The sequence below is a fragment of the Bombina bombina genome, chromosome 4, assembly GCF_027579735.1.
Source record: "Bombina bombina isolate aBomBom1 chromosome 4, aBomBom1.pri, whole genome shotgun sequence".
NCBI lineage: Eukaryota > Metazoa > Chordata > Amphibia > Anura > Bombinatoridae > Bombina > Bombina bombina.
In genome coordinates, this window is record NC_069502.1 from 454,793,977 (window position 1) to 454,809,735 (window position 15,759).

Sequence of the window (15,759 nt, forward strand, 5' to 3'; positions counted from 1 at the left end):
GACAGAGCAGAAATCTGTCCCTTTAAGGAACTAGCTGACAATCCTTTTTCCAATCCTTCTTGGAGAAAGATAATATCTTGGGAATCCTGACTTTACTCCATGAGTAACCCTTGGATTCACACCAATAAAGATATTTACGCCATATCTTATGATAGATTTTCCTGGTGACAGGCTTTCGTGCCTGACTTAAGGTATCAATGACTGACTCGGAGAAGCCACGCTTTGATAAAATCAAGCGTTCAATCTCCAGGCAGTCAGTCTCAGAGAAATTAGATTTGGATGGTTGAAAGGACCTTGAAGTAGAAGGTCCTGTCTCAGCGGCAGAGTCCATGGTGGAAAGGATGACATGTCCACCAGATCTGCATACCAAGTCCTGCATGGCCACGCAGGCGCTATCAAGATCACCGATGCTCTCTCCTGCTTGATTTTGGCAATCAGACGAGGGAGCAGAGGAAACGGTGGAAACACATAAGCCAGGTTGAAAGACCAAGGTGCTGCTAGAGCATCTATCAGCGTCGCCTTGGGATCCCTGGACCTGGATCTGTAACAAGGAAGTTTGGCTTTCTGGCGAGATGCCATGAGATCCAGTTCTGGTTTGCCCCAACGATGAATCAATTGTGCAAACATCTCCGGATGGATTTCCCACTCCCCCGGATGAAAAGTCTGACGACTTAGAAAATCCGCCTCCCAGTTCTCTACACCTGGGATATGGATAGCTGATAGATGGCAAGAGTGAACCTCTGCCCAGCGAATTATCTTTGAGACTTCTAACATCGCTAGGGAACTCCTTGTTCCCCCTTGATGGTTGATGTACGCCACAGTCGTGATGTTGTCCGACTGAAATCTGATGAACCTCATTGTCGCTAGCTGAGGCCAAGCCTGAAGAGCATTGAATATCGCTCTTAGTTCCAGAATGTTTATTGGAAGGAGTGACTCCTCCTGAGTCCACGATCCCTGAGCCTTCAGGGAGTTCCAGACTGCACCCCAACCTAGAAGGCTGGCATCTGTCGTTACAATTGTCCAATCTGGCCTGCGAAAGGTCATACCTTTGGACAGATGGACCCGAGATAGCCACCAGAGAAGAGAATCCCTGATCTCTTGATCCAGATTTAGTAGAGGGGACAAATCTGTGTAATCCCCATTCCACTGACTGAGCATGCAGAGTTGCAGCGGTCTGAGATGTAGGCGTGCAAACGGCACTATGTCCATTGCCGCTACCATTAAGCCGATTACTTCAATATACTGAGCCACCGAAGGGCGAGAAGTGGAATAAAGAACAAGGCAGGAATTTAGAAGTTTTGATAACCTGGACTCTGTCAGGTAAATCCACATTTCTACAGAATCTATTAGAGTTCCAAGAAAGGAGACTCTTGTGAGAGGGGATAGAGAACTCTTTTCTTCGTTCACCTTCCACCCATTCAACCTCAGAAATGCCAGAACTATGTCCATATGAGACCTGGCAATTTGGAAATTTGACGCCTGTATCAGGATGTCGTCTAAATAAGGGGCCATTGCTATGCCCCACGGTCTTAGGACTGCCAGAAGTGACCCCAGAACCTTTGTAAAGATTCTTGGGGCTGTAGCTAATCCAAAGGGAAGAGCTACAAACTGGTAATGCCCGTCTAGGAAGGCAAACCTGAGAAACCGATGATGATCTTTGTGTATCGGAATGTGAAGATAAGCATCCTTCAAATCCACTGTAGTCATATATTGACCCTCCTGGATCATAGGTAGGATGGTACGAATAGTCTCCATCTTGAATGATGGAACTCTGAGGAATTTGTTTAAGATTTTGAGATCTAAAATTGGTCTGAAGGTTCCCTCTTTTTTGGGAACCACAAACAGATTTGAGTAAAATCCCTGACCCTGTTCCTCTTTTGGAACTGGATGGATCACTCCCATAACTAGGAGGTCTCGAACACAGTGTAAGAATGCCTCTCTCTTTATCTGGTTTGCAGATAATTGTGAAAGGTGAAATCTCCCTTTTGGAGGGGAAGCTTTGAAGTCCAGAAGCTATCCCTGGGATATAATTTCCAACGCCCAGGGATCCTGGACATCTCTTGCCCTAGCCTGGGCGAAGAGCGAAAGTCTGCCCCCTACTAGATCCGTTACCGGATAGGGGGCCAATCCTTCATGCTGTCTTAGAGGCAGCAGCAGGCTTTTTGGCCTGCTTGCCTTTGTTCCAGGTCTGGTTAGGTTTCCAGACCGACTTGGACTGAGCAAAAGTTCCCTCTTGTTTTGCATTAGAGGAAGTTGATGCCGCACTCGCCTTGAAGTTTCGAAAAGGCATGAAAGTTAGTCTGTCTGGCCCTTGATTTGGACCTATCCTGAGGAAGGGCATGACCTTTTCCTCCAGTGATATCAGAAATGATCTCCTTCAAACCAGGCCCGAATATGGTTTGACCCTTGAAGGGAATGTTAAGCAGCTTAGACTTTGAAGTAATGTCAGCTGACCATGATTTAAGCCATAGCGCCCTGCGCGCCTGAATAGCAAAACCAGAATTCTTAGCCCTTAGTTTAGTCAAATGAACAATGGCATCAGAAACAAAAGAATTGGCTAGCTTAAGTGCTCTAAGCTTGTCAAGTATGTCATCCAATGGGGTCTCTACCTGTAAAGCCTCTTCCAGAGACTCAAACCAGAAAGCCGCAGCAGCAGTGACTGGGGCAATGCATGCAAGGGGCTGTAGAATAAAACCTTGTTGAATAAACATTTTCTTAAGGTAACCCTCTACCTTTTTATCCATTGGATCTGAGAAAGCACAACTGTCCTCGACAGGGATAGTAGTACGCTTAGCTAGGGTAGAAACTGCTCCCTCCACCTTAGGAACTGTCTGCCATAAGTCCCGTGTGGTGGCATCTATTGGAAACATTTTCTTAAATATAGGAGGGGGAGAGAACGGCACACCTGATCTATCCCATTCCTTAGTAATAATTTCTGTAAACCTTTTAGGTATTGGAAAAACATCAGTGCACACCGGCACTGCATAGTATTTGTCCAATCTACACAATTTTTCTGGCACTGCAATTGTATCACAGTCATTCAGAGCAGCTAAAACCTCCCTGAGCAACATGTGGAGGTGTTCAAGCTTAAATTTAAATGTAGACATATCAGAATCAGGTTGAATCTTTTTTCCTGAGTCAGAACCATCACCCACAGAAAGAAGCTCTCCTTCCTCAACTTCTGTATATTGTGAGGGAGTATCAGACATAGCTCTTAAAGCGTCAGTATGCTCTGTATTTCTTCTAACTCCAGAGCTGTCTCGCTTTCCTCTAAACCCAGGTAGTCTGGATAATACCGCTGACAGGGTATTATCCATGACCGCCGCCATGTCTTGTAAAGTAAACGCTATGGGCGCACTTGATGTACTTGGCGCCATTAGAGCGTGAGTTCCTCGAGCGGGAGTCAAAGGGTCTGTCACGTGGGGCGAGTTAGTCGGCATAACTTCCCCCTCGTCAGATTCCTCTGGTGATAAATTTTTTAAAGACAGAATATGGTCTTTTTTACTTAAAGTGAAATCAGTACATTTGGTACACATTCTAAGAGGGGGTTCCACCATGGCTTCTAAACATAATGAACAAGGAGTTTCCTCTATGTCAGACATGTTTAAACAGACTAGCAATGAGACCAGCAAGCTTGGAAAACACTTTAAATAAAGTTAACAAGCAAAAAATAAAAACTGTACTGTGCCTTTAAGAGAAACAAATTTTTACAGTGTGTATAATAAGCTAACAGAGCATTGCACCCACTTGCAAATGGATGATTAACCCCTTAGTTCAAAAAACGGATAAAAAAAACGATAGACGTTTTTTAACAGTCACAACAAACTGCCACAGCCCTGCTGTGGGCCTACCTTCCCAAACAAACGACTTTGGAAAGCCTAAGAGCCCTTTAGAGATGTCCTATAGCATTCAGGGGACTCCTGGAGGAAGCTGGATGTCTCAGTCTGTAAAAGTTACTGCGCAATAAAGCACTAAATTAGGCCCTTCCCACTTATAGTAACACAGTGGAAAGCCTCAGGAAACTGTTTCTAGGCAAATTTAAGCCAGCCATGTGGAAAAAAACTAGGCCCCAATAAAGTTTTATCACCAAAGTATATATAAAAACGTTTAAACATGCCAGCAAACGTTTTATATTGTAAATCTATAAGAGTATTACCTCAGAAAGTAAGCATGATACCAGTCGCTATTAAATCACTGTATTCAGGCTTACCTTACATAAATCTGGTATCAGCAGCATTTTCTAGCATTCACATCTTCTAGAAAAAGTTTTAACTGCACATATCTCATAGCAGGATAACCTGCACGCCATTCCCCCGCTGAAGTTACCTCTCTCTTCAGTCATGTGTGAGAACAGCAATGGATCTTAGTTACAACCTGCTAAGATCATAGAAATCACAGGCAGATTCTTCTTCTATTTTCTGCCTGGGACAAAATAGTACAACTCCGGTACCATTTAAAAATAACAAACTTTTGATTGAAGAAAAAAAACAACTACGTTTCACCACTTCTCTCTTACTACCTCCATGCTTGTCGAGAGTTGCAAGAGAATGACTGGATATGGCAGTTAGGGGAGGAGCTATATAGCAGCTCTGCTGTGGGTGATCCTCTTGCAACTTCCTGTTGGGAAGGAGAATATCCCACAAGTAATGGATGATCCGTGGACTGGATACACCTTACAAGAGAAAGTTGTTTAAACACTTATTTATAGCATAAAATAAACATTAGAAAAAACGTGTACTGTGCCTTTAAGAAAAGAAAAACATAATTTATGCTTACCTGATAAATTTATTTCTCTTGTGGTGTATCCAGTCCATGGATCATCCATTACTTGTGGGATATTCTCCTTCCCAACAGGAAGTTGCAAGAGGATCACCCACAGCAGAGCTGCTATATAGCTCCTCCCCTAACTGCCATATCCAGTCATTCGACCGAAACAAGCCGAGAAAGGAGAAACCATAGGGTGCAGTGGTGACTGTAGTTTAAATTAAAATTTAGACCTGCCTTAAAAGACAGGGCGGGCCGTGGACTGGATACACCACAAGAGAAATAAATTTATCAGGTAAGCATAAATTATGTTTTCTCTTGTAAGGTGTATCCAGTCCACGGATCATCCATTACTTGTGGGATACCAATACCAAAGCTAAAGTACACGGATGAAGGGAGGGACAAGGCAGGCTTAAATGGAAGGAACCACTGCCTGTAGAACCTTTCTCCCAAAAATAGCCTCCGAAGAAGCAAAAGTATCAAATTTGTAAAATTTTGAAAAGGTATGAAGCGAAGACCAAGTCGCCGCCTTGCAAATCTGTTCAACAGAAGCCTCATTTTTAAAGGCCCAGGTGGAAGCGACAGCTCTAGTAGAATGAGCTGTAATCCTTTCAGGGGTCTGCTGTCCAGCAGTCTCATAGGCTAAGCGTATTACGCTCCGAAGCCAAAAAGAAAGAGAGGTTGCCGAAGCTTTTTGACCTCTCCTCTGTCCAGAGTAAACAACAAACAGTGTAGATGTTTGGCGAAAATCTTTAGTAGCTTGTAAGTAAAACTTTAAAGCACGGACCACGTCCAGATTATGTAAAAGGCGTTCCTTCTTTGAAGAAGGATTAGGACACAATGATGGAACAACAATCTCTTGATTGATATTCTTGTTAGAAACTACCTTAGGTAAAAACCCAGGTTTTGTACGCAGAACTACTTTATCTGAATGGAAAATCAGATAAGGAGAATCACATTGTAAGGCAGATAACTCAGAGACTCTCCGAGCCGAGGAAATAGCCATCAAAAACAGAACTTTCCAAGATAAAAGTTTGAGATCAATGGAATGAAGGGGTTCAAACGGAACCCCTTGAAGAACTTTAAGAACCAAGTTTAAGCTCCATGGGGGAGCAACAGGTTTAAACACAGGCTTAATTCTAACCAAAGCCTGACAAAAAGCTTGAACGTCTGGAACTTCTGCCCAACGCTTGTGCAAAAGAATAGACAGAGCAGAAATCTGTCCCTTTAAAGAACTAGCTGATAATCCTTTTTCCAAACCCTCTTGGAGAAAGGACAATATCCTAGGAATCCTAACCTTACTCCATGAGTAATTCTTGGATTCACACCAATAAAGGTATTTACGCCATATCTTATGGTAGATTTTCCTGGTGACAGGCTTTCGTGCCTGTATAAGGGTATCAATGACTGACTCGGAGAAGCCACGCTTTGATAAAATCAAGCGTTCAATCTCCATGCAGTCAGTCTCAGAGAAATTAGATTCGGATGATTGAAAGGACCTTGTAGTAGAAGGTCTTGTCTCAGAGGCAGGGTTCATGGTGGAAAGGATGACATGTCCACTAGGTCTGCATACCAGGTCCTGCGTGGCCACGCAGGCGCTATCAAGATCACTGATGCTCTCTCCTGTTTGATTTTGGCAATCAGTCGAGGGAGCAGAGGAAATGGTGGAAACTCATAAGCCAGGTTGAAGAACCAAGGTGCTGCTAGAGCATCTATCAGTGCCGCTTCTGGGTCCCTGGACCTGGATCCGTAACAAGGAAGCTTGGCGTTCTGGCGAGACGCCATGAGATCCAGTTCTGGTTTGCCCCAACGATGAACCAATTAAGCAAACACCTCCGGATGGAGTTCCCACTCCCCCGGATGAAAAGTCTGGCGACTTAGAAAATCCGCCTCCCAGTTCTCTACACCTGGGATATGGATTGCTGATAGGTGGCAAGAGTGAGTCTCTGTCCAGCGAATTATCTTGGAGACTTCTAACATCGCTAGGGAACTCATGGTTCCCCCTTGATGGTTGATGTAAGCCACAGTCGTGATGTTGTCCGACTGAAATCTGATGAACCTCAGGGTTGCTAACTGAGGCCAAGCTAGAAGAGCATTGAATATTGCTCTTAACTCCAGAATATTTATTGGGAGGAGTTTCTCCTCCTGAGTCCACGATCCCTGACCCTTCAGGGAATTCCAGACTGCACCCCAACCTAGAAGGCTGGCATCTGTTGTTACAATTGTCCAATCTGGCCTGCGAAAGGTCATGCCTTTGGACAGATGGACCCGAGATAGCCACCAGAGAAGAGAATCTCTGGTCTCTTGATCCAGATTTAGCAGAGGGGACAAATCTGTGTAATCCCCATTCCACTGACTGAGCATGCATAGTTGCAGCGGTCTGAGATGTAGTCGCGCAAATGGCACTATGTCCATCGACGCTACCATCAAGCCGATTACTTCCATACACTGAGCCACGAAGGGCGCGGAATAGAATGAAGAACACGGCAAGATTTTAGAAGCTTTGATAACCTGGATTCTGTCAGGTAAATCTTCATTTTTACAGAATCTATCAGAGTCCCTAGGAAGGAGACTCTTGTGAGTGGGGATAGAGAACTCTTTTCCTCGTTCACCTTCCACCCATGTGACCTGAGAAATGCCAGAACTATGTCCGTATGTGACTTGGCAATCTGAAAGCTTGACGCCTGTATCAGGATGTCGTCCAGATAAGGGGCCACTGATATACCTTGTGGTCTTAGGACCGCCAGAAGCGATCCCAGAACCTTTGTAAAGATTCTTGGAGCTGTAGCTAACCCGAAGGGAAGAGCCACAAATTGGTAATGCCTGTCCAGAAAGGCAAACCTTAGGAACCGATGATGATCTTTGTGAATCGGTATGTGAAGGTAAGCATCCTTCAAATCCACTGTGGTCATGTACTGACCCTCCTGGATCATAGGTAGGATGGTCCGAATAGTTTCCATTTTGAACGATGGAACTCTGAGGAATTTGTTTAAGATCTTTAGATCCAAAATGGGTCTGAAGGTTCCCTCTTTTTTGGGAACCACAAACAGATTTGACTAAAAACCCTGTCCCTGTTCCGACTGTGGAACTGGACAGATCACTCCCATAACTAGGAGGTCTTGCACACAGAGTAAGAATGCCTCTTTCTTTATCTGGTTTACAGATAATCTCGAAAGGTGAAATCTCCCTTGAGGAGGGGAAGCTTTGAAGTCCAGAAGATATCCCTGAGATATGATCTCCAACGCCCAGGGATCCTGAATATCTCTTGCCCACGCCTGGGCGAAGAGAGAAAGTATGCCCCCTACTAGATTCGTTACCGGATAGGGGGCCGTTCCTTCATGATGTTTTGGAGGCAGCAGCAGGCTTTCTGGCCTGCTTGCCTTTGTTCCAGGACTGGTTAGGTTTCCAGCCCGGCTTGTATTGAGCAAAAGTTCCCTCTTGTCTTGTAGCAGAGGAAGTTGATGCTGCACCTGCCTTGAAGTTTCGAAAGGCACGAAAATTAGACTGTTTGGCCTTTGATTTGGCCCTGTCTTGAGGAAGGGTATGACCCTTACCTCCAGTAATGTCAGCAATAATTTCCTTCAAACCAGGCCCGAATAGGGTCTGCCCCTTGAAGGGAATGTTAAGTAATTTAGACTTTGAAGTCACGTCAGCTGACCAAGATTTAAGCCATAGCGCCCTACGCGCCTGGATGGCGAATCCAGAATTCTTAGCCGTTAGTTTAGTCAAATGAACAATGGCGTCAGAAACAAAAGAATTAGCTAGCTTAAGTGTTCTAAGCTTGTCAAGTATTTCAGTCAATGGAGTAGCTGTCTGAAAGGCTTCTTCCAGAGACTCAAACCAGAACGCCGCAGCAGCAGTGACAGGCGCAATGCATGCAAGGGGCTGCAGGATAAAACCTTGTTGAATAAACATTTTCTTAAGGTAACCTTCTAATTTTTTATCCATTGGATCTGAAAAAGCACAACTGTCCTTGACAGGGATAGTGGTATGCTTTGCTAAAGTAGAAACTGCTCCCTCCACCTTAGGGACCGTCTGCCATAAGTCCCGTGTGGTGGCGTCTATTGGAAACATTTTTCTAAAAATAGGAGGGGGGGAAAACGGCACACCGGGTCTATCCCACTCCTTATTAATGATTTCTGTAAACCTTTTAGGTATTGGAAAAACATCAGTACACACCGGCACTGCATAGTATTTATCCAGTCTACACAATTTCTCTGGTACTGCAATTGTGTCACAGTCATTCAGAGCAGCTAACACCTCCCCAAGCAATACACGGAGGTTCTCAAGCTTAAATTTAAAAGTAGAAATATCTGAATCAGGTTTCCCCGAATCAGAAATGTCACCCACAGACTGAAGCTCTCCTTCCTCAGCTTCTGCATATTGTGACGCAGTATCAGACATGGGCCTTAAGGCATCTGCGCGCTCTGTACTACGTCTAACCCCAGAGCTATGGCGCTTTCTGAATTCCGGCAGTCTGGCTAATACCGCTGACAGGGTATTATCCATGATTGCCGCCATGTCCTGCAAAGTAATCGCTATGGGCGTCTTTGATGTACTTGGCGCCATTTTAGCGTGAGTCCCTTGAACGGGAGTCAAAGGGTCTGACACGTGGGGAGAGTTAGTCGGCATAACTTCCCCCTCGCCAGAATCCTCTGATGATAAATTTTTTAAAGATAAAAGCTGATCTTTATTGTTTAAAGTGAAATCAATACATTTAGTACACATTCTCATATGGGGTTCCACCATGGCTTTTAAACATAATGAACAAGGAGTTTCCTCTATGTCAGACATGTTTATACAGACTAGCAATCAGACTAGCAAGCTTGGAAAACACTTTACATCAAGTTAAACAAGCAATATAAAAAACGTTACTGTGCCTTTAAGGGAAACAAATTTTGCTAAAATTTGAAATAACAGTGAAAAAAGGCAGTTAAACTAACGAAATTTTTACAGTGTATGTAACAAGTTAGCAGAGCATTGCACCCACTTGCAAATGGATGATTAACCCCTTAATACAAAAAACGGATTAACAAATTTATAAAAACGTTTTTTAAACAGTCACAACAACTGCCACAGCTCCACTGTGGCTTTACCTTCCTCAATATATGACTTTTGAAGCCTTTTGAGCCCTTCAGAGATGTCCTAAAGCATGCAGGGGACTGCTGAGGGAAGCTGAATGTCTCTGTCTGTAATTTTAACTGCGCAAAAAAGCGCTAAAATAGGCCCCTCTCACTCATATTACAACAGTGGAAAGCCTCAGGAAACTGTTTCTAGGCAAAAATCAAGACAGCCATGTGGAAAAAACTAGGCCCCAATAAGTTTTATCACCAAAGCATATATAAAAACGATTAAACATGCCAGCCAACGTTTTATATTGCACATTAATCAGAGTATATACCACTGATAGCAAGCCTGATACTAGTCGCTATTAAATCACTGTATTTAGGCTTAACTTACATTAATCCGGTATCAGCAGCTTTTTTCTAGCAAATTCCATCCCTAGAAAAACTTAAACTGCACATACCTTATTGCAGGATAACCTGCACGCCATTCTCCCTCTGAAGTTACCTCACTCCTCAGACATATGTGAGAACAGCAGTGGATCTTAGTTACTTCTACTAAGATCATAGAAAAACGCAGGCAGATTCTTCTTCTAAATGCTGCCTGAGATAAAATAGTACAACTCTGGTACCATTTAAAAGCAAACTTTTGATTGAAGAAAAAACTAACTATATTACACCACTTTCCTCTTACTACCTCCAGCTATGTTGAGAGTTTGCAAGAGAATGACTGGATATGGCAGTTAGGGGAGGAGCTATATAGCAGCTCTGCTGTGGGTGATCCTCTTGCAACTTCCTGTTGGGAAGGAGAATATCCCACAAGTAATGGATGATCCGTGGACTGGATACACCTTACAAGAGAAAAGTGAACAATTTTTCCAAAATGCACAAAAACATAATTTATGTAAGAACTTACCTGATAAATTCATTTCTTTCATATTAGCAAGAGTCCATGAGCTAGTGACGTATGGGATATACATTCCTACCAGGAGGGGCAAAGTTTCCCAAACCTCAAAATGCCTATAAATACACCCCTCACCACACCCACAAATCAGTTTAACGCATAGCCAAGAAGTGGGGTGATAAGAAAAAAGTGTGAAAGCATAAAAAATAAGGAATTGGAATAATTGTGCTTTATACAAAAAAATCATAACCACCACAAAAAAGGGTGGGCCTCATGGACTCTTGCTAATATGAAAGAAATGAATTTATCAGGTAAGTTCTTACATAAATTATGTTTTCTTTCATGTAATTAGCAAGAGTCCATGAGCTAGTGACGTATGGGATAATGACTACCCAAGATGTGGATCTTTCCACGCAAGAGTCACTAGAGAGGGAGGGATAAAATAAAGACAGCCAATTCCTGCTGAAAATAATCCACACCCAAAATAAAGTTTAAATGAAAACATAAGCAGAAGATTCAAACTGAAACAGCTGCCTGAAGTACTTTTCTACCAAAAACTGCTTCAGAAGAAGAAAACACATCAAAATGGTAGAATTTAGAAAAAGTAAGTAAAGAAGACCAAGTTGCTGCTTTGCAAATTTGATCAACCGAAGCTTCATTCCTAAACGCCCAGGAAGTAGAAACTGACCTAGTAGAATGAGCTGTAATCCTTTGAGGCGGAGATTTACCCGACTCAACATAGGCATGATGAATTAAAGATTTCAACCAAGATGCCAAAGAAATGGCAGAAGCTTTCTGGCCTTTTCTAGAACCGGAAAAGATGACAAATAGACTAGAAGTCTTTCGGAAATTCTTAGTAGCTTCAACATAATATTTCAAAGCTCTAACAACATCCAAAGAATGCAATGATTTCCCCTTAGAATTCTTAGGATTAGGGCATAATGAAGGAACTTCAATTTCTCTACTAATGTTGTTGGAATTCACAACCTTAGCTAAAAATTCAAAAGAAGTTCGCAACACTGCATTATCCTGATGAAAAATCAGAAAAGGAGTCTCACAAGAAAGAGCAGACAATTCAGAGACTCTTCTGGCAGAAGAGATGGCCAAAAGGAACAAAACTTTCCAAGAAAGTAATTTAATGTCCAATGAATGCATAGGTTCAAACGGAGGAGCTTGAAGAGCCCCCAGAACCAAATTCAAACTCCAAGGAGGAGAAATTGACTTAATGACAGGTTAAATACGAACCAAGGCTTGTACAAAACAATGAATATCAGGAAGATTAGCAATCTTTCTGTGAAAAAGAACAGAAAGAGCAGAGATTTGACCTTTCAAGGAACTTGCGGACAAACCTTTATCTAAACCATCCTGAAGAAACTGTAAAATTCTCGGAATTCTAAAAGAATGCCAGGAAAAATGATGAGAAAGACACCAAGAAATATAAGTCTTCCAGACTCTATAATATATATCTCTAGATACAGATTTACGAGCCTGTAACATAGTATTAATCACAGAGTCAGAGAAACCTCTTTGACCAAGAATCAAGCGTTCAATCTCCATACCTTTAAATTTAAGGATTTGAGATCCTGATGGAAAAAAGGACCTTGCGACAGAAGGTCTGGTCTTAACGGAAGAGTCCACGGTTGGCAAGAGGCCATCCGGACAAGATCCGCATACCAAAACCTGTGAGGCCATGCTGGAGCTACCAGCAGAACAAACGAGCATTCCTTCAGAATCTTGGAGATTATTCTTGGAAGAAGAACTAGAGGCGGAAAGATATAGGCAGGATGATACTTCCAAGGAAGTGATAATGCATCCACTGCCTCCGCCTGAGGATCCCGGGATCTGGACAGATACCTGGGAAGTTTCTTGTTTAGATGAGAAGCCATCAGATCTATTTCTGGAAGTTCCCACATTTGAACAATCTGAAGAAATACCTCTGGGTGAAAAGACCATTCGCCCGGATGCAACGTTTGGCGACTGAGATAATCCGCTTCCCAATTGTCTATTCCTGGAATATGAACCGCAGAGATTATACAGGAGCTGGATTCCACCCAAAACAGAATTCGAGATACTTCTTTCATAGCCAGAGGACTGTGAGTCCCTCCTTGATGATTGATGTATGCCACAGTTGTGACATTGTCTGTCTGAAAACAAATGAACGATTCTCTCTTCAGAAGAGGCCAAGACTGAAGAGCTCTGAAAATTGCACGGAGTTCCAAAATATTGATCGGTAATCTCACCTCCTGAGATTCCCAAACCCCTTGTGCTGTCAGAGACCCCCACACAGCTCCCCAACCTGTAAGACTTGCATCTGTTGAAATTACAGTCCAGGTCGGAAGAACAAAAGAAGCCCCCTGAACTAAACGATGGTGATCTGTCCACCACGTCAGAGAGTGTCGTACAATCGGTTTTAAAGATATTAATTGAGATATCTTTGTGTAATCCCTGCACCACTGGTTCAGCATACAGAGCTGAAGAGGCCGCATGTGAAAACGAGCAAAGGGGATCGCGTCCGATGCCGCAGTCATAAGACCTAGAATTTCCATGCATAAGGCTACCGAAGGGAAAGATTGTGACTGAAGGTTTCGACAAGCTGTTATCAACTTTAGATGTCTCATGTCTATCAAAGATAGAGTCATGGATACTGAATCTATCTGAAAACCTAAAAAGGTTACCTAAGTCTGAGGAATCAATGAACTTTTTGGTAAATTGATCCTCCAACCATGATGTTGAAGAAACAACACAAGTCGATTCGAATGAGATTCTGCTAAATATGAAGACTGAGCAAGTACCAAGATATCGTCCAAATAAGGAATACCACAATACCCTGTTCTCTGATTACAGACAGAAGGGCACCGAGAACCTTCGTAAAAAATTCTTGGAGCTGTAGCTAGGCCAAACGGCAGAGCCACAAACTGGTAATGCTTATCTAGGAAAGAGAATCTCAGAAACTGATAGTGATCTGGATGAATCGGAATATGCAGATATGCATCCTGTAAATCTATAGTAGACATATAATGCCCTTGTTGAACAAAAGGCAGGATAGTCCTTACAGTTACCATTTTGAATGTTGGTATCCTTACATAACGATTCAATATTTTTAGATCCAGAACTGGTCTGAAGGAATTTTCCTTCTTTGGTACAATGAAGAGATTTGAATAAAACCCCGGTCCCTGTTCCAGAACTGGAACTGGCAAAATTACTCCAGTCAACTCTAGATCTGAAACACATTTCAGAAATGCTTGAGCCTTCGCTGGGTTTACTGGGACACGGGAAAGAAAAAATCTCTTTGCAGGAGGCCTTATCTTGAAGCCAATTCTGTACCCTTCTGAAACAATGTTCTGAATCCAAAGATTGTGAACGAATTGATCCAAATTTCTTAGAAAAAAACGTAATCTGCCCCCTACCAGCTGAGCTGGAATGAGGGCCGCACCTTCACGTGGACTTAGGAGCTGGCTTTGATTTTCTAAAAGGCTTGGATTTATTCCAGACTGGAGATGTTTTCCAAACTGATACCGCTCCTGAGGATGAAGGATCAGGTTTTTGTTCCTTGTTGTGACAAAAGGAATGAAAACGATCATTACCCTGGAAAGAAAGGGAAAGCAGAGTAGACTTAGAAGACATAACAGCATTCCAAGTCTTAAGCCATAAAGCTCTTCTAGCTAAAATAGCTAGAGACATATACCTGACATCAACTCTAATGATATCAAAGATGGCATTACAAATAAAATTATTAGCATGTTGAAGAATAAAAATGCTATGAGAATTATGATCTGTTACTTGTTGCGCTAAAGCTTCTAACCAAAAGATGAAGCTGCAGCAACATCCGCTAAAGATATAGCAGGTCTAAGAAGATTACCTGAACACAAGTAAGCTTTTCTTAGAAAGGATTCAATTTTCCTATCTAAAGGATCCTTAAGGAAGTACCATCTGCCGTAGGAATAGTACGCTTACCAAGAGTAGAGACAGCCCCATCAACTTTAGGGATTTTGTCCCAAAACTCTAATCTGTCAGATGACACAGGATATAATTGCTTAAAACGTTTAGAAGGAGTAAATGAATTACCCAAATTATTCCATTCCCTGGAAATTACTTCAGAAATAGCACTAGGGACAGGAAAAACTTCTGGAATAACTACAGGAGATTTAAAAACCTTATCTAAACGTTTAGATTTAGTATCAAGAGGACCAGAATCCTCAATTTCTAATGCAATTAGGACTTCTTTAAGTAAAGAACGAATACATTTCATTTTAAATAAGTATGAAGATGTATCAGCATCAACCTCTGAGACAGAATCCTCTGAACCAGAAGAACCATTATCAGAATCAGAATGATGATGTTCATTTAAAAATTCATCTGAAAAATGAGAAGTTTTAAGACTTTTTACATTTACTAGAAGGAGGAATAACAGACATAGCCTTCTTAATGGATTTAAAAACAAAATCTCTTATGTTATCAGGAACACTGAGTATTAGATGTTGACAGAACAGCAACAGGTAATGTAACAGTACTTAAAGGAAATATTATCTGCATAAACAGTTTGTCATGACAAAACAGTACAAACAACAGCTGGAGGAACAGATACCATAAGTTTACAGTAGATACACTTAGCTTTGGTAGCTCCAGCCCCAGGTAGGGATATTCCAGAAGTATCTTCTGACTCAGCTTCAACGTGGGACATCTTGCAATATGTAATAGAAAAAACAACATATAAAGCAAAATTGATCAAATTCCTTAAATGACAGTTTCAGGAATGGGAAAAAAATGCCAGTGAATAAGCTTCTAGCAACCAGAAGCAAAAAATCAATGAGACTTAAATAATGTGGAGACAAAAGTGACGCCCATATTTTTTCGCGCCAAAAAAAGACGCCCACATTATTTGGCGCCTAAATGCTTTTGGCGCCAAAAATGACACCACATCCGGAACGCCGACACTTTTGGTGCAAAAGAATGTAAAAAATGACGCAACTTCCGGCGACACGTATGACGCCGGAAACAGAAAATATTTTTTGCGCCAAAAAAGTCCGC